The sequence below is a fragment of the Lutra lutra genome, chromosome 16 (assembly GCF_902655055.1).
Source record: "Lutra lutra chromosome 16, mLutLut1.2, whole genome shotgun sequence".
In the NCBI taxonomy this organism is placed as follows: domain Eukaryota; kingdom Metazoa; phylum Chordata; class Mammalia; order Carnivora; family Mustelidae; genus Lutra; species Lutra lutra.
The window spans coordinates 41,011,227-41,030,843 of record NC_062293.1 but is presented as its reverse complement, the minus strand read 5'-3'; positions in this window follow the sequence as shown (position 1 = coordinate 41,030,843).

Below are 19,617 nucleotides of genomic sequence, written 5' to 3'. Positions count from 1 at the left end.
CCTGGGATCATGACCTGAGCCGAAGGCAGAGGCTTAACTCGGAGCCACCCAGGCACCCTAGACTAGAGTTCTTGATCTCCTTTTGGAGCCCCCCCCAAGCTCTCCCCACCACCATGGTTTTTCATCCGTACCATAGAGACCAGTACTGTTGCACACGGTGAGGCAAAGTGGGTACAGAAATACTTTCATCCTCCCTCTCCCCTCTGACTACTGGGCATTTGGGTCATTTCCAGTTTCACACTGTGGTAATCACTCAGCCTCACATGTTTTGCCTGGGCTTGTACCTGGCTCTACCTCTGGCATCTCCTCCCATTTTCTGAGTCAGACCTCTGGAGGTGCCTGAGGGGGACTGGTTGAGAAGCACCTCCTGGCACAGCCCTCACCCTGGCCTGGAAAAGGCAGAGAAGACACAGCTGTCTGCCACCGCCCGGCACGAGCTGGGGCCCCGCCTGCCTATGTCTGGAGAATATCACCCTGAACGGGAAGCTGCGTGTTAAAAACGGGTTGGAGCAAAATTCATGGTTATTTCCTCCCAACCACTTTTAGTCATTGCTCAGCTTTCACACCGCCCCCCCAAGAGCCACAGGCCGGAGCAAATGTGCACTGCCTCCAGAGAGACGCCCAAGGGTGCCACACCACCTCTTGGCTTTTAACTTCATACTTAGGACACACCAGAGGCTCCCAGGGCCAAGGATTCAAACTAAACTCTGAACCCCAATGAGAAAGAACCAAACCAACTCGCTGAACCCGGAAATGAAAATCCCAAGACAATTTTTCTCCTGAACCATGAAGCAAATCCAAGTTTTTCAAGGGAAACATCCAGTGAAAAATTCTGACCTAGATTATAGGCTTTGGAGTAAAACTGAGCTTCAGTTTCTCCATCAGAAGAATAAGGGTAAAAATTATTTTCTTAGTCCATCCAGGCTACTAGAACAAAACTGCCATAAACTCTCAGTGGCTTACACATGAGAAGTTCATTTCTCACAGTCCTGGAAGCTGGGATGCCCAAGAGCAAGGTGCTAGCTGATTCCATGTCTGGTGACATCTTCCCGGCTCAGAGCTGGCAACTTCCTGCTGTGTCCTCACATGGCAGAAGGGGTAAGAAAGGGGTGAGAAGGGTAAGGGAGCTCCCTGAGGGCTTTTTCATAAGGACACTAATCCCATTCATGAGGGCTCCAGCCTCATGACCTAATCACCTTCCAAGGGCCCCACCTTCTAACACCCACACATTGGGATTAGGATTTCAACATATGAACTGACACTGGGGGGATGGGGGGGGGACAAAAATGTTCAGTCCATAAAATGAAGAGCAACATTCCTAGCAGGTCCCCGATACAGACACAGCCCAGGAGCCTTCCCTCCCCAAAACACTCCCCCCACACATGGGAGGCAGTACTGGAGTGAGAAAGGCATGGCTTGGCATTGAAAGAAACTTCACTTACTCACTCTTCTTTCTATTGGACCTCGGTTCTCTCATGGGGAAGGCGGAATAATAGCTTTCTCAGAGGGTATTCACAAGAATAAAGCAAGTTAGTTTCTGTACTTCTCCGTCCTCATCAAGGAGGTGGAGTCCCGAGGGCTGTCCCAGGTGAGCGCACTAACAAGTGGGATCAAGGTCTGGTTGGTGTTTGAGGGCGTTTCTCCCCTCCCCCAGCTGGAAGGTTCCCCTGTGATAACATTGCACATGCAGAAAGCTAGCCCTTCCCCTGCCCTGCTTACCCAGTCCTAGCCAAGGGGCTGGCAAAGAGGGCCCCACAGCTCCCTGCCTCAGCATTGCACTCTGCTATAGGGGTACCCACTCTAGTCAGCTCGTGCCCCCAAACATCTTAAAGAACTTGGAGGGGAATCCGCCCTCCCAGTTTTCACTCAAGACAGGACTGAGCCAGGAGACAAATCCAAGGGACAGTGGTCATGCAGCTCTCAAAATTGCTCCTGGTTCCCCCTCTAAGAAGCATCATGACCACATTAAGCTGTCAAGCCTGGCTCCTGATGCTTCCCTGGGATAGACTCTTTCCCCCAGACAACTTTCCGGCAGTTCGCCAGACACATTTGAGTCCACTGGCACAAGATGGAACCGACCAGCACAACTGGTTCTCTGCACCAGCCCCGGAGAAAGTTCCAAACTGAGTGACCCGAAGCACAATTGGAACACCTAAACGTTCTCTAAGCTCAACTTGAACCAGTCTCCAGAGGAGGGTCATGGTTTTGACAACAAGAAAAGGGATCCTTTGAATTTTTTTAAAATAAAAAATTTGCTTTAAAAACAATCATTAAAATTTTATGACAGTTAGAAATATGAACATCTACTGGAGAGTTGAAGATATTAAAGAATCAGGTTCATCCTCTTCTGGGTGTGATAATGGCACCGCGATGGTGTTTTTAGAAAGGTCATTATTGAACAAACGGATGTTACCAGAGGGAGAGGGGAATGGGGAGATGGGCAAAATGGGGAAAGGGAAGTGGGAAACACAGGCTTCCAGTTAGGGAATAAGTCATAGGAATGGGAATAAAAGGCACAGCGTAAGGAACATAGTCAATGATACGTAACAGTGTGGTATGGGGACAGATGGCAGCTATGCTTGTGGTGAACAGGACACAATGTGTAGAATTCTTGACTCTGTATATTGTACACCTGCAACTAATGTAACATTCTGGGTCAACTATACTCAAAAAAAAGAAGAAAATCATATGGAAGAGAATATACTGTGCTGCACTATATTTATCGGGAAAAAAACCCTGCCTATCAGTGGACTCATGCCATTCACACCCACGTTATTCAAGGGCCAATTGTACATCTAATATACCTCAAACCCCATTGTCAAAAAATAAAGCACGTCTTCTTTAAATTCAAATCACAGAAATGGACCACATAGGAAGCCTCAAATTATACCTCTTTAAATCTGAAAAGGCAGAAATAGAAAACCTTTGCTAGTCACAAAAATAATGATTAAAAGTAGTAAAGCAAAAATCTCATACCTAAATATTTTAATTTTTTTAATAATTCTTGGATTAAAAAAATGAAACCGGACTTTTACTTCCAGGCAAGACAGCCAGGAGTTCCCTCCCACCTGAAACAACCACACCAGGAGAGTTTCAAGACACCAGACATCGTTAGCAAAGGGCAGTGTCCCCTGAGTAGCCGTGTTCGGGCCACAGGGCTAGAGGGGGACCCAGGCAGGGCCTGGCAGACTCCGGAGCTGAGGAGACCAAGGTAGCTAGATTTCACAGAACAGCATACCCGAGGAAATTCCAGAAATGCTCAATAGCTCTTGACTCCACCTGCCTCTCTCCATTCTCCTTGGCACTACCTGAGCTCATCCTCAGGAAGGTTCTTGCAGCACTACTGCAAGCTAATCACACCACACCCTTTGGGAGCTCCTCACTGCCCTCAGGATGAAGCAGGGCTCCATACTTCATCTAATAAGGCCTCTTGTGATTTGGCCCCTGCTAGTTCTTTCATCTTGTCCCTTATCCCCCTCCTGCCCCACATTTCACATCCAGCCAGAGTGAGGACGTGCAAAGCTCTCCATGTGCCACACTCACTCTTGCCTCTGGCCTTGGGCCCACGCAGTTTCCTCTACTTGGGTTTGCCTCCCTCCTCCCCTTCGCCTGCCCAGATTTCTCCTTAAGACTACTTCCTCCAGGAAACTTCCCCCAGCCCCACAAGACGACGCTAGGCACCCCTCCTGTGGGCTCTCCCCACTTCTACCACTGCATTACCACTGCTGGGGCGCCTGGAAGGCTCAGTTGGATGAGAGGCTCTTGATTTTGGCTCAGGTCACGATCTCAGGGTCATGAGATTGAGCCCCGTGTCTAGCTCCGTGCTCGGTGTGGAATTTGCTTGAGATTCTCTCTCTTCCTCTCCCTCTGCCCCTCCCCTCATTTGCACCCATGCTCTTTCTCAAAATTTAAAAAAAAAAAAAAATGTGTATCTGTTCATCTTCCCCAGGGAGCTCCCTGAAAGAAAGACTGGACTTTGTCCACTGCTGGGCTCCCAACACCTAGCACATAGGAGGGCACTCAATAAATGCTTGTCCAAAACTCAAGTGCCTGAATAAATGGACAACAGTCACATAGCTACCTTGAAGCAGTCAGCGTGTAATCTGTCTTCCTCTGAAGCCCCCATTCTTTCATTTCTCTGGAGTGCTTGGGAAGTGCGGTTTATGGACTGATAGCTTCTGGAAGATTGCCTTCAGGCTATGTTAACTTTTTTTTTTATTTTATTTTAAGGTGGCCTCCCCCTCCAAATGAATAGTCGTGGTCTCTCTGTCAAACAAATTTATTATTTGACAGAGAGAGGGAAAGAACAAGCAGGGGGAACAGTAGAGGGAGAAGGAGAAGCAGCCTCCCCACTGAGTAAGGAGCCTGATATGGGGCTTGATCTCAGGACCCGGAGATCATGACCTGAGCTGAAGGCAGAGGCTTAACCAATGGAGCCACCCAGACACCCCAATAAATAAAAATCTTTTTTTTTAAATGCAGATGCCTGGGTCTCACCCCAGAGGTTCTTATTTGATGGTCCAGAAAACAGCCTGGGCTCCCCCGATGATTCTAGCAGCTGGCAAGTTTGAGGACTGCCCTGAGGGTTACGTTCCCTTTTCAGCATGGTTCCTATTTACTCTTCAAAACCCAGGGCAAACATCACCGCACAGGACCCAGCCCACAGAAGGTGCTCGACAGAGATGTGGCGAACGAACAAACACATAGATGAGTGAATTCTTAACTGGGACGTGCTGCCCGAGGTGGAAACATCCCAGGCTGATTAGCAACCAGGAAGCGACAGTCCCGGAGAATCATGGTCCCCCTAAACCAACGGGAAGGCCTCGGCACTCAGAGGGAGAGCAGCAAGACACGACATAATTGTTGTTCCCTCAGAGGTGATGAAAACAAAGCGAAGGAGATTCAAGATCGTTAAGCAAAGTTCTCTCCTTGGTACTTTCACAGTTGGGCTCAGAGATCAGTTATGAAAATGCTGAATAAATAATGAAATGATAGCCTGGAGGCTATCTTCTGACAAGGAAGGCTCCTGCAGCCGTCTGCAAACAGGAAAGGTATAGGTTTAGTGAATCTGGCAGGTGCGCTAAATCCTGACTCCCGGAGAGGAGGCTGGGAGAAAGGCTGTCCTCCTGAGTGTAGCTGGAGGATTGTGACTGCTCCCAAGCAGCTCACACACCTGTGTACACAAGGCCACCATTCAGGGCCTCACCCCTGGTCACCTAAGAAGCTCTTCCCAAGAAACTGCCCCCAGCTTCTCCACCCCCACACTCCTTGGGGGTTCTGATTGAATCCATCTTGGTGGCGTTTTGTCACTGGGAGTTTAAAAGCCGACTTGGGGCGCCTGGGTGGCTCAGTGGGTTAAAGCCTCTGCCTTCGGCTCAGGTCATGATCTCAGGGTCCTGGGATCCAGCCCCACATCGGGCTCTCTGCTCCACAGGGAGCCTGCTTCCTCCTCTCTCTCTCTCTCTCTGCCTGCCTCTCTGCCTGCTTGTGATCTCTGTCAACTAAATAAATAAAAATCTTTAAAAAAAAATTTTAAAAGCCGACTTACCCCCGCCCCCCAGCTCCTCCTGCCCTGTCACCCCGCTGGGCAGTTCCAGTGCACAACCAGATGTGAGAAACACCGATATGACCAGAAGGGACATGCCTGTGAAGTGTCAGAATGGCCGTTAGCACACATCTCCACTGCAGTTCTCAGCCCAAAGTCTATACCAGAACCATCTGGGATGCCTTTAAGAAAAACGACTAATTGGGTCCCGCCCACAGATCATTTTAAAGCTCCCAGGTGATTCCAAGGAGCAGCTGGGCTTGAGTGATGGGGACCCACTAGGCAAAAGTGAGGCATCCCCCAACTCATGCAAGAGTGAGATGTAGGGGGAGGGGTGGCTTGTAAAACATCCTAGATCCTGCCCCAAAGAGTCCACAACAGGTTTGGCTAGGCTCCAGAACAATAAGCTTTTAACAAGCACCTATTTTTTTTTTAAATTTTAGTTAACAAGCACCTATTTTATTTTAAAGATTTTATTTATTTATTTGACAGACAGAGATCACAAGTAAGCAGAGAGGCACACAGAGAGAGAGGGAGGGGGAAGCAGGCTCCCTGCTGAGCAGAGAGCCCGATGCTGGGCTCTATCCCAGGACCCTGGGATGGTGACCTGAGCTGAAGACAGAGGGTTTAACCCACTGAGCCACCCAGGCGCCCACAAGCACCTATTTTTAACAAATACCTTGCCACTAGTAGCAGACTTCGAACTTGCTGGATCACGGGGTTTCCTAGAACACGTGAAACGGATTTCAGACACCACCCCAGACTCAGTGAACGTGTATCTCTAGGAGAGAGACCCAAGAAACTCGTGTATAACAAGCTGCCCAGGTGAATCTCGGACTTGGCATATACAGCAAAATCAAGCTAGGGCATTGTAAACCCTCAGAGGTCACCTAAAATCAATGAAGAGATAAATGACCCATTTAGGTTTCCCACCCCAAAAGAGCTCTGAGTTCGATCCGTCATCCAGAGAGTCCACCGATAAACCTTGTTTAATAAACACGTCTTCTCCATGGTAGAGATTGCTAAGAGCTGGGTTATCCATTGAGACACAAGCCTCCACCTTCTCTCCACCCATGCGGGCATGTCTGCCTCCCCCAGCAGACCATCTCCGGTTTCTCGCCCAAGACCCCAAGCCTCCCACAAGTCTCCCTGTCCTTCAAGACCTGCTCTGAGCAAATTCTGCTGACCTCTGCCCTTTGTTCCCTTCCCACCAACCCTGGACACACACCTGCTGGCCCATTTATGATCATGTTAGCAATTACTGTCTGCACCACTAGTCTGAGCTCTCTGGGAGGACTGGGTCTGTGGCTCATTTGTCCTTGTAACCCCAGAAGCTTGTGCCTGGAGGCTACAGCTTATCTGGGCAGAAAGACTCATACACACGTACACAGAAGAATAAGTGCTCTGATTGAAGTAAATATTTACAATGAAAATGCAGGTCTATCAGTCCCAGACATGTGCTTGGCCCTATAGGAGACAGAGAGAAGGATAAAACACAATCCTGTCCCAAGAGTCCCCTCTGTGTAAGGAGGATGGGTGGACAGCAACAAACACAATATAAGTGTACCTATATTTCCTGCTACAGAGGTAAGCAGAGATAAGGTGTCCCCAGAAGAGACACATCATTTCTGGTTATCATCGGGGAGTGCCTCAAGGAGAAATAGTATTTGAGCTTGGGCCGAAAGGGAGGACTTGTATAAGAATGAGCAGACATAGGACAGCAAGGCATCCCAGGAGGAGGGAACACTGGGAACAAAGGTATGGAGGCAGGAACAAGAAGGTGTGTTAGGAGGGTCTCGAGGAGATAGCACAACCCACAGCCTAAGAGCAGAATGTCAAGTGTTGGAAAGCCATCGACAGGAGTCTGGAAGGACCCCCGGCCTCCCTCATCCTCATAGCTCCCCGGGGTGGCCACCAGAGGAGTCTGGTTTCCCTTCGTCTGTTATTTCTACATTTTCTAGATTTCTACTTCTTAATTAATTCAGTTTCCTCGATTCACACATTCCCAGTACTTGCAACATTTCCCCTGGGCCTCAAAAGTATATCACATGAAAGCTGAGTTATCTGTGTTCAACAGCAGCTTGGCAGAGCTCCCTGAGCAAGATCAGGAGGTGGCTGCATAGAGGCTAGTCGGGGAGGCTGGACCCTGCCTGGGTGGGTTCATGGGATGAGCTCAAAATAGATCACAGCATCCATCGAGGAAGAGGGCTTCTTTTCTGGCCCTCCCTCCTGGTCCTAAGGGTTGTATCCTGCTCGAGGAGCACCACATGACCTGGGTGGTCCTGGGTGACCTCTAGTAGAGGTGGACAGGGAGGGCCATGAGCGTGTTGGGTGGCTCTGGGCCCAGGAGAGCCTGGAGAGAAGGAGCCAGAAGTCTGTTCTTGGACTCCTTAAGCCAAGGCAGAAAGGGGCAAGAGCAGTAACCAGACATGGAGCAGGGGTCATGGGTCTGAGAGGAGCTAATGATCACAGCAGCATGAAAGGACAAAAGTGTCAAGGGCAGGGGTTGGGGGTCATTGTTAAGTGAGGACGAGATAGAAGCTGGGCATTCCCCAGCGCATTCCTGCAACAGGGACTAGAGTCTTAAATCCCCATCATGGCGGGGCCCAGGCTAATCCTTCCTCTATGCCCTCATCTGTTGTGACTGCCTGCGAGAAACAGGGGGAGCTGGTTAGTGGCTTAGTGGTGGGGCTCATGCCCTCTTTAGATCAGCACTGCCCACCACAGACACAATGCAAGCTTCCTACGTGATTTTAGATTTTCCCGTAGCCTCACTAAAAACTAAAGGGAAGCAGGTGAAACTAATTTTATAGCTCATTTACCCCAATCTATCCAAAATACATTCCAATATGTAATCTATATGAGTTATTAATAAAATTCTTGCAATTTTTTTCCAACCAAGTCTTCATGTATTTACATACAGCACATCTCAATTCAGAGAAGCCACGTTTCCAGTGCTCAGTAGCCACATGGGGCCATATACTGGACAGGGAAGCTTCAGGTGATTTGTCTTGCAGATAGGAAAGAGCTGAATGTCTTTGCCTCATCCATGGCCAGAGCGGAAGCAGCTAGAATGGTGTCCCCTTCTGGCCTCAGTGCCCCTCCTTGTCCCTCCTGAAGTTACTCGATCAACAAAGATGCCCTTGCAGACAGAGGATGGGGGCAAATGTGGTATGTTCCCCGCCAGGTGGCCCAAACTTGTCCTTGAGACCCACATGCTGGGGGAGTATGATGCAGGTCCTCAGACTTGCACGGTATTAAAGAAGAAAAAGCTTCTTGCAAAGACTGCCAAAAGGGATGTATTAATCCGCTCCAGCTGCCGTGACAAACCACCACAGTCTGGGGGACTCAACAGAAATTTGTTTTCTCACTATTCTGAAGGCTAGAAGCCCAAGACCAGGGCTGGGCAGGATTGCTTCTGTCTGTGGCCTCTCTCCTTGGCTCGTAGATGGCTGTCCTCTCCCTACGTCTTCACGTCGTCTTCCTCTGGGCCTGTCTGTATCCTAATCTCTTCTGATAAGGACAACAGTCAGATGGGAGTAGGTACGGCCCTCCTTAACCTCATTTTTACTTAACCACTTCTTTAAAGACCCTACCTGTCTCCAAATATGTCACTTTCTGGGATATTGGGCATTGAGGCTTTGATACATGAATCTGGGGGGACGCAAGTCAGACCATAACAGGGAGGAAACAGAGGACACCCTAAAATTCAATGCTGATCCCAAATTGCCAAGATCCTTGAGACCTTGTAAGGAAAGACAGATACTGGCAGGGGGTGGGAGACTACCCTTTCAAAGCTTCAAACACGTCTATCTGGAGAAGAGAGCCTTTTATTTTAGGACGAATTCCCTCCATGTGTCTCGTGATTGTGAGGATGCAAAGCAAACGCTCCATAGATCCGGAGACAGTCCAGAGAGCTGTGGTCCCCAGGGGCCCGGGGAGTCTGTGGGATGCCGGGAAAGCAAAGGAGGGCCCCTCAGATTGCATATCCCTATGCAGGAGACACTCACAGATGGTGAGAAACTGAGGCAGGCCTGATCTCCACCTACAGCTGGAGAAGAGATGACAGGAAGGACCTGGGCTGGACTGCAAATGTCCACCTCGTGATGCGATTCGAGACTGAAGCTGCTCCAGCTGAGGCTGGCTTACTGACTAGCGAGGTACAGCCGTGTTGTGCTCTCAATCCCCAAATGCTCTTCCCCTACAGGGAGCGGCGGTCCCCATTGTCAATCATCCTGCAATACAAAGACTGAAGCTTCAGGCATTCACCTAAAAGGCAAAGAAACTCATCCCCATAAATCTGCAGGAGTATAGGACAAACCAGCTGAGCCGGAGATCCCCAGGCTCTGGGACATGTCCACTGAGCCACATCCTGTCCAGATGGCCTGCATGGCAAGTGACAACCAGGACAGAACCGCTGAACACAGAAGCACCCCCACACACAGACAGCTAAGAAAAGTCGAGAGGAGAAGACAAGCAAGACAAGGCTTAAGTGACCATAATATGGATAGTAAATGATAAACTATGTCAGTAGCTACCAGTTGAGGTTTGGACCTGTTTGCTCACTGCCACTGGGCTGTGACCTCCCGAAAGCCTAACTTCTTACATATCCTTGTCTCTCCAGAATGATCCTGGAACAGAGAAGGGCCTCAAAAATCGTGCAATGCCGGACAGGGGAAGCCAAGTCCAGTCCTTCAGAGAAGAAGGCTGAGGCACCTGGGTGTCAGGCCATCACAGGTCCAAGAGGAATCCTGGGGAACCCTGGCTGATGGTTTCTCTTGGACTTCCTTACCAAAAGAGATGGCCTGCCTCACATCTTCAACAATGCTCTCAACAGAATCTGCCTCCCAGAGAAACAATGTTGAAAAGCCAGCAGAAAAATTTAGCAGGAAAGAAAGTGGAATGGTTAGTAGTAAGCTTGGGTCCAGGCAAACAATCGGTGATGAAGAAGAAAAATAATCAAGACCAAACCCCTGGACAAGACCAAACCACCAGGGCCTTCCTTTCCTGGCAGTAACCAGTTGCTGAAATGATTTCTCTCCCAGGGACCCTAACAGTAAGGAGGAGCTGATCAACCCAGACTCCTCCCTGCCTGGACTGAAGTCAAGGACAGACAGGGTCAGCTGGGGGCTGACCAGAAAGGGGTCCAAGAGCAAGGGTGCTTTGCTGACAGCATCCAAAAGCAAAATAAGTGGGCCAACCTTGGTCTCAAGGTCTCCCTCCCTGCAGTCTTTCTGATGAAAAGGACTTGGTTCCACTGCCAAGCTGGAAAGGAATGAAAAAAGGAAGAATGAGAGAGAAAGGAGAAGAAAAAAGAAGAGAAGAGAGAGGGAGGGACAGAGGGAAGGGGAGGGGAGGAGAGGAGAGAAGAGGAGGGGAGGGGAGGAGAGGAGAGGAGAGGAGAGGGGAGGGGAGGGAAGAGGAGGGGGGAAGGAAGGAAGGAAGGAAAGAAAGAAAGGGAGAGAGAGAGAAAGAAGGAAGGAAGGAAGAAATTTATTAAAAAATTCATAAGTAGACTTGAGATGGAGCACCCAGAAGCAACACCCCAAATCACGGCCTGATAGGGAAACTATCACCAGTATGACCCTATTGCAATCACTGCTACAGCCAGTACCATTTTCACTCCTGAATCAGGAGCTTGAAGACCTTGCTGCTTCTGGGAACCGCCGCTGCCGCCGCCACCACCGCCACCACAAGCTGGACTGCGGCCATGCAGGCCAGCAAATATGGCGGCTTCCCCCACAACCTGTTTCCTCCAGTGGCTCTCCTCTGGATCAGGGTCTGTGCTGTGTATCTGATGGATGGAGACCAGTCCCACGCCTGTGTCCCCGTCCCAAGGAAGGCAGGAACATGAGTTCTGACTTCCTCACCGGGAAGACAGAAGACGCATTTCTCCAGACACAGAAAAACGAGTCGAAAAGACGCCAAGCATTGCAGGATGAAGAAAGTTCTGTGGAGGGAAGGCAGTGTTGGCTCCACAGCAGTATGACCTTACTTAATGCCGTGGAGCCAGAGTTAGAAATGGTGAAGATGGTCAATGTTATGTTACGGGTCTTTTACCACAATTTTAGAAAATTTCATGGGGACCAAAAAAATAAAATAAAATTGAGAATTAAGAAAAGAATTAATAAAGACACCAGGCAGCTGCCAACATGACCCATGGCCACCGCTGGTCTCCTAAATGTTTGGTGGCTCAGTAAATAATGAATTAGGCGGCCACGCTGGGCCCCCAGACCCACCGTAGTTGTAACTGGTCACTGTTTAACACTTCCCAGTTTACTGGGCATTTTTAGTGTTCTTGGTACTTCCTGTTACCCTCGCTCATGCTACACAGGATGACTGCTGCTTAGTTTGTATGTATGTTTCTGCTTTGGGGACCACAACTGGGAGAAGCCTAGAAGAGTCTGGAATACAGGGGAAATTTAACCAAACAGGGTCAGGTGAGTCAACACTAAAACAGCATATGCCCTACATCCAGCAGATCTGGCAACAGGATCCCCCCAACTCAGCGTATGTAATGATGTTATCGTGACGAGAATCACGTGCAAATAAAGTAACTAATTATTCCTGAGGAAGCCACCTAAGAGTCCAGCGGGCTCCACTTCAGGAAAGTTCTGGGGGAGGAGCTGAGAGTATTGGTCAAGGTCATGGGAGATATCATCTGATCAATAAAGGGTTAATTTGAACCTGACCGCTCAGGGGAACAGGTGGGTTCAGCCCATACCTGTTGCTCCTGCCACTAGGCTGATGAAAGTCTGTGACTGGTAGAGTATATGTTGCTCATCCAAACGGTCTCATGTGCTCTCCTCCCTGGCATCTCTGCCTGCAGGAAGCCCCAAACTGGAAAATGGGAGAAGTTCTCCCCCAGTTTGGGAGTAGGTAGGTGCCTGCGAGGGCAGCCTGCGTCTTACACTGCCCACCCCCCCGACTCCTACTTCTGCCCAGCCAGAGTCTGCCTGTGAGAGGTTTAGGGAGTGAAAGAGAGAATCCTTAGGGTTATAATGGAAATTGGAGAGGGTAAATACCATGCCCCAGGTTGCCTGGCTAGCAAGAGGTAGCCAGGGCATTTGAACCTAGTCTATTTCCTTCTTTTTCTTTTTTTTAAGATTTCATTTATTTATTTGAGAGAGAGACAACAAGAGAGGGAACACAAACAGGAGGAGTGGGAGAGGGAGAAGCAGGCTTCCCACTGAGCAGGGAGCCCAATGCGGAGCTCGAGCCCAGGACCCTGGGATCACAACCTGAGCCGAAGGCAGACGCTTAAACGACTGAGCCACCCAGGTGCCCCAAACCTAGTCTATTTTCAAAGCCCAGATCCTGAATCACCAAAAGCAGAGGCAGAACCCTGTTCAGACAGAAACTCACTTATGTGACCCTAGCAAGTGAGTTCAGTTCACTGAGTCTATTTTCCCATCAGCAAAAAGGTAACAAAAAGGTCTACCTAACAGGGCTGATAAGAGGGTGTGCCAAGTCTTCACTTGGCACCAGACTCCCAACCAAGGAGGATCCATGAACGAAAGTACTAGTCCCATTTTTCAGATGGAAAATAGCATCGTAGGAGTTAAGGAACATGGCCAGGGTGATAGGTGCATTTGCTATCAAAACAGATCTTGGGGGTGCTTAGGTGGCATAGTCTGACTCTTGGTTTTGGCTCAGGTGGTGATCTCAGGGTAGTGAGATCAAGCCTGCATTGGGTTTCGTGCTCCATGCAGAGTCTGCTTGGGATTCTCTCTCCCTCTCCTTCTGTCCCTCCCCACTGCTCGCTCTTGCTCTCAATCTCTCTCTCTCTCTCTCAAAAATAAATAAATAAATCTTAAAAACAGATCCTGATCCTGGGATTTTTACTCCAAATTCCATGTGTCCGGCTCACTTGAGCATTGGATGGGAGTGTGGGGAGAATAAATCTACAAACCCTCCATAAGAAATTCAATTTTATTTCACCAAGGACAAGACTGTGCATCTACTCCATGTAAAGGCCTATGGTGGGCACTGCAGAATAGGACACAGTGAGGATACCCGGCTCTCTCCTCCAGGGCAGTGATGTGGCCAGTGAAATGGACATGGTGCAAAGTTTGTAACAAGAGCAACCTTTCCTTTCCCCTTCCATCAGAGAAATGGGTTTAGCTAAGTCAGGGATTCTCAGCCTCGGCTGCTCATTGTCATCACCTAGGAAGCTCTGGAAAAGCTGCTTCCTAGTCCCATCCCTGGGGTTCCTACACCCTAAGACATTAGCAAATGGGCAGGCAAGCTGGGAAACCCCGAGCTAGGCAAAGAGGAAGTTCTAGGGCCAACTGGAGTGCAGGAGGAGGAGGAGGCAGCATGAGCGGGAAAGTGAGGGATTTTTGCATCGCTGAAGTGAATGATCAATGAGGAGATTGCCTAGGACTGTGGTCTTTATGGTTCTAGGTGCAAGACCTGGGCACTCATGACAGTATCGGGATGGAGCCCCTGCCTCCCCACAGGCAGCTGCAGATGCCACAGGCCAGACCTCAGACATGCAGAGAGGAGGGAAATGCTTCCATCAGCCTGAACACCGCCTTCTTGACGAGAGCTGCCCACTAGGCTGCATGGATGGGGAGGTCTGACTACAGCCGAGACCTGGCCTTCCTGACCATGGGAGGGGAGAGGCATGGCGGCCTGGAAACAGTCTGTTGCATTTCCAAACACGAAGTCAGATAAATAAAATGCATTATTATTTTATTAGCAGCCCTTAAAAGCTCCTGAGGTGGTGTGAGTTACGGCAGATACAGCTAGATTCATATATTTATTTTATGTGTTTAGCACTTAATTTACCCTAGCTTGCCTTGTGAGACACCCTGCCGTAACACATTTTTACTGTTAGGTTCCCTCCACATTATTCAGACTTCCACTACTTCTAGAGAGCAGACATCTTGTTTCCAATAATTCACCTCTGTTTTCAGTGTTATCTGTCCAGCTCTGTTATTATAGGGTTTAGTTTCCATATTGCATTCTTTTTTTTAACATTTTTTTAAGATTTTATTTATTTATTTATTTATTTGTCAGACAGAGATCACAAGCAGGCAGAGAGGCAGGCAGAGGGGGGCGGTGGGGAAGCAGGCTCCCTGCCGAGCAGAGAGCCCGATGCGGGGCTTGACCCCAGGACCCCAGGAACACAACCCGAGCCGAAGGCAGAGGCCTCAAACCACTGAGCCATCCAGGCGCCCCTCCATATTGCATTCTGAGCTGTCTCCTGCCTTGCATTAGTTTTTCTTCTCCAGCTTCTCAGAGTTCTTACATGCTATCCTACCATTTTGTACTTTTTATTTTTTTAAGACTTTATTTATTTGACAGAGAGAGACAGTGAGAGAGGGAACACAAGCAGGGGGAGTGGGACAGGGAGAAGCAGGCTTCCCACTAAGCAGAGAGCCCGATGTGGGGCTCGATCCCAGGACCCTGGGATCATGACCCGAGCCAAAAGCAGATGCTTAACGACTGAGCCACCCAGGCACCCTCATACTTTTTAAAAAATGTTAAGATAGGGGGCGCCTGGGTGGCTCAGTTGGTTAAGCAACTGCCTTTGGCTCAGGTCATGATCCTGGAGTCCTGGGATCGAGTCCCACATCGGGCTCCCAGCTCCATGGGGAGTCTGCTTCTCCCTCTGACTTCCCCTCTCATGCTCTCTCTCTCTGTCTCTCAAATAAATAAATTTTTAAAAAAATGTTAAGATAGGTTATTTATTTCAGGAAACTACTCAGAAAACATAATTCTTTTTTTTTAAGATTTTATTTATTTGAGGGCGCCTGGGTGGCTCAGTGGGTTAAGCCTCTGCCTTCGGCTCAGGTCATGATCTCAGGGTCCTGGGATCGAGTCCCGCATCGGGCTCTCTGCTCAGCAGGGAGCCTGCTTCCCTCTCTCTCTCTCTCTCTCTGCCTGCCTCTCCGTCTACTTGTGATCTCTCTCTGTCAAATAAATAAAATCTTTAAAAAAAAAAAAAGATTTTATTTATTTGAGATAAAGAGTGAGCGCACAAGGAATGGGGGAGTAGCAGAGGGAGGAGAAGCAGGCTCCCCACTGAGAAGGGAGCCCAACATGGGGCTCGATCCCAGGACCCTGGGATCATGACCTGAGCCAAAGGCAGACGCTTTACCGACTGAGCCACCCAGGCGCCTCCGAAAACACAGTTCTTTTCTTTTTTTTTAAAGATTTTATTTATTTATTTGACAGAGAGAGAAATCACATGTAAGCAGAGAGGCAGGCAGAGAGAGAGGGAGAAGCAGGCTGCCCGCTGAACAGAGAGCCTGATGCGGGACTCGATCCCAGGACCCTGAGATCATGACCTGAGCTGAAGGCAGAGGCTTAACCCACTGAGCCACCCAGGCGCCCCCCAAAACACAATTCCTGTAAATTCTTATAAATATTTCTATTTATAGAAGTAAATAGGTATTAGGTCCGAATTCGGGGGTATATTGAACATTACTCACCAGAGAAATTCTAAGCTTAGCTTTTCAAGGACTGAATAAAAGCGGAGAAACATGCACAAAGCTTCCCCTCAATGGTCTGGGACTTGCAGGAAGGAGTTAGGAGTGATAGACAGTGGGAGGGCAGTAACCATGGAAGGTAAAGGGGGAAGAGTCGGGGACTGGGCAGGAAAAGCCTTCAGAGTGCCATGCAGACCCGATCCTGTGAAAGGAAAAGAGAGGAGGGAGAAAAACAGGGCAAGGAGGATCTCAGACCACTGTGCCATCTTGGCAATCCAGTGGGTAGTGGAGCAAATTTGCTAGTTAGAGGACTCTCCCATTGGGGAATAGTGGGTGCTGGTGCCTCCGCTCTGCTGTCATTGGCCTGGGAGCTGCCTGGGAAGACGAGGAAGCTGCCTCAAAGGCTGTTGCTGGAGGCTCTCTGCTAGTCCTGTTCTTCTTGGGCAAATTTTTTCTTGAAGGGGAATGGGAGCAATGTTTCTCCATGGCTGCCACGCCCTCTCCCAGTTCCTGACGATGTAAACCTTTCTTTTTCTTTCTTTTTTTTTTTAAGATTTTATTTTATTTTTTTAAGATTTTATTTATTTATTTGACGGACAGAGATCACAAGTAGGCAGAGAGGCAGGCAGAGAGAGAAGGGGAAGCAGGCTCCCTGCTGAGCAGAGAGCCCGATGCGGGGCTCAATCCCAGAACCCTGGGATCATGACCTGAGCTGAAGGCAGAGGCTTTAACCACTGAGCCACCCAGGCGCCACTTTATTTATTTTTTTAGAGGGAGAGAGAATCCCAAGCAGGCTCCATGCCCAGGGCACAGCTGGACACTGGGCTCTATCTCACAACCCCGAGATCATGACCTCAGCTGAAATCAAGAGTCAGATACTTAACTGACTGAGCCACACAGGTATTCCTAAAGATTTTAAGTACTTTTTATACCCAACATGGGGCTCAAACTGTCAACCCAGAAATCAAGAGTCCCCCACATGACTGAGCCAACCAGGTGCCCCGGATGTAAACCTTTCTAAATGAAAAGATATGGCCTCCTTAAGGTTACAGACTGTTTGTCTCTTCTTGTCCTGGGGTAATCCAGTGAACCCCATGCCCAGCTGAACTGTAGGGGAAATGCAATTAAACATTTTATAGGGAGACATGAATGACAATTGGTGGTAGAACCAGGAGCACACTTTTTCTGTTTTTCTCTACATTCCAACTCTTAGTGATAATTTATTGTGGTTTTGATTGGAAAATGTTTATAATAAATATTTTAAAATCAATTCCATAATGATGCCTTCTTGATCCAAAATGCTATTCTCCTATTTGGTAACCCAACAATAGCTTCAAAGTCATAGAACATGGTAACAGACCAAGCCCAGCCTCTGAGTTCAGACAAATCTGAACTTGACCCCTGACTCAGACTACTACTCTATATACCCGGCAGGCCCTGGCCCCTCTCTGCTCACACTCCCTGATCCAGAAAGGAAGACACGCATCCTTACTTCTCAGCATCACTTTATTAGATGAATAGGTAGGTAAGCCCTTCAGCGCCATGCCACATAGAGCAAGAAACCAACCAATCCTGATGCCTCCCCAGAACTGCTGAAGTTTCCAAAAATCCACATTCAAGGGACAAAAATTGGTTACAGCTGAGGAAATTCCAAATCACGTCCTAGGAAAGTCCCAAAAATGAGTTCTGAAAACCTCCTTGACAGCAGGTCCACTTCTCGGTGTATACCCAGGGGAAATGAAAGCAGAGACTCGGTTATCCGCACATCTGTGCTCGGAACAGCACTGTGCACGGTCGCCGAAAGCGGACGCAGCCCACACACCCCCTAACAGATGAATGGATAAACAAAATGTGGTCCGTACCTAGATGGAACACTACTCAGCATGAAAAAAGGAAGGAAATTCCAATACACTACACCATGGGAGAACCTGGGGGACAGTAAGGTGAGTGAAATAAACCAGACACAATAGGACACATAGGGCATGACTCCACTTACATGAAGTACCTCAAGTAGTCAAATCCGTAGAGACAACACAGAACAGAGGTAACCAAGGGTGAGGGAAGGAAGGAAATGGAACTGAGTGTTTAATGGGTACAGGGCTTCCGTTTGGGACGATGAAGTTCTGGAGTTGGATGGCGAGGATAATGGCACAACAGTGTGAACACACTTAGTGCCACTGGAACATACCCTTAAAAATGTTAAAATGGGGGCACGTGGGTGGCTCAGTGGGTTAAAGCCTCTGCCTTCAGCTCAGGTCATGATCTCAGGGTCCTGGGATCGAGCCCCATATCGGGCTCTCTGCTCAGCGGGGAGCCTGCTTCCCCCTCTTTCTCTGCCTGCCTCTCTGCCTACTTGTGATTTCTGTCTGTCAAATAAATAAATAAAAATCTTTTTTAAAAAATGTTAAATGGTAAATTTCATGTTTTGTGTGTTTCACACAATACAAAAATTTAAATAATGGTTAAAAGCCTCCTGGGCACAACAGTATTGCTTCTTTGCAGGAAGCAAAGCTGAGCTCCTGGCAGGTTATTTCTCAAATAGAGAAGAAATATACAGCTTGTGCAATTCATTGCATTTTTTAAAAATCACTTTTAATTATAAAAATAAAACCATAATATAAATTTTGAAAATAAAAAAAATCTTGGGGTGGCTAGGTGGCTCAGTCTGTTAAGCCTTCGGCTCAGGTCATGATCCCAAGATCCTGGGATCAAGTCTCACAGTGAGCTCACTTTTCAGAAGGGGAGTCTGCTTCTCCCTCTCTCTCTGCCAGCTGCTCCCCCTGCTTGTGCTCAATCTCTCTCTCTCTCAAATTTTTTTTAAATCTTTTTTTTAAAGAAAATTTAAAAACCTTATATTTCCATTTCTTTTTTTTTTTTTAAGATTTATTTTTTATTTATTTATTTATTTATTTGACAGAGAGATCACAAGTAGGCAGAGAGGCAAGCAGAGGGGGGGGGGAAGCAGGCTCCCCGCTGGGCAGAGAGCCCAATACGGGGCTCAATCCCAGGACCCTGAGACCATGACCTGAGCCAAAGGCAGAGGCGTAAGCCACTGAGCCATCCAGGTGCCCTTCTTTTTTGTTTTGTTTTTTTTTTTTTTAACAACATTTAAAAAAAACTTAATTGTAACCATAGTATTTGGACACCATTCACTCTGAAGACAGGTCCCAAAAGTGACTTGCAGAAACCTCCTTGGCAATACACAGACTCAAGGTGGACACTGATTTCTCCTGGGACACCCAGCCTTGCTTCCTCCAGGATGAGAAGCATGCATACTCCTGGTGTATGGGAAAGGTAGGGTCATGGGATAGTTGGTAGAGGGGAAGGAGAATAGGAAGAAAGAAGATTCATGGCTGTCAATGTCTCCTTTACCCCAGTACCAGGTCATTGGCATACACAGGTGCATGTAACCAGAGCCTCCTCATGCTGAGTTCCATCACTTATGGCTCTGTTTCAGGCCAAAGTCCAGAAGAAAAAAAAAAAGGAACTGGTTGTTGAGACAGCCCCACGCCATGGACATGAGAACAATCTGGCTGATGCTTGAGACCCATGGCAGGGAGCCCAGGACCAGGTATTCCGGGGGAAATGAAGAGGAACTATGGTGTCCTATTCAGCTGGACTCCAACCAGGACA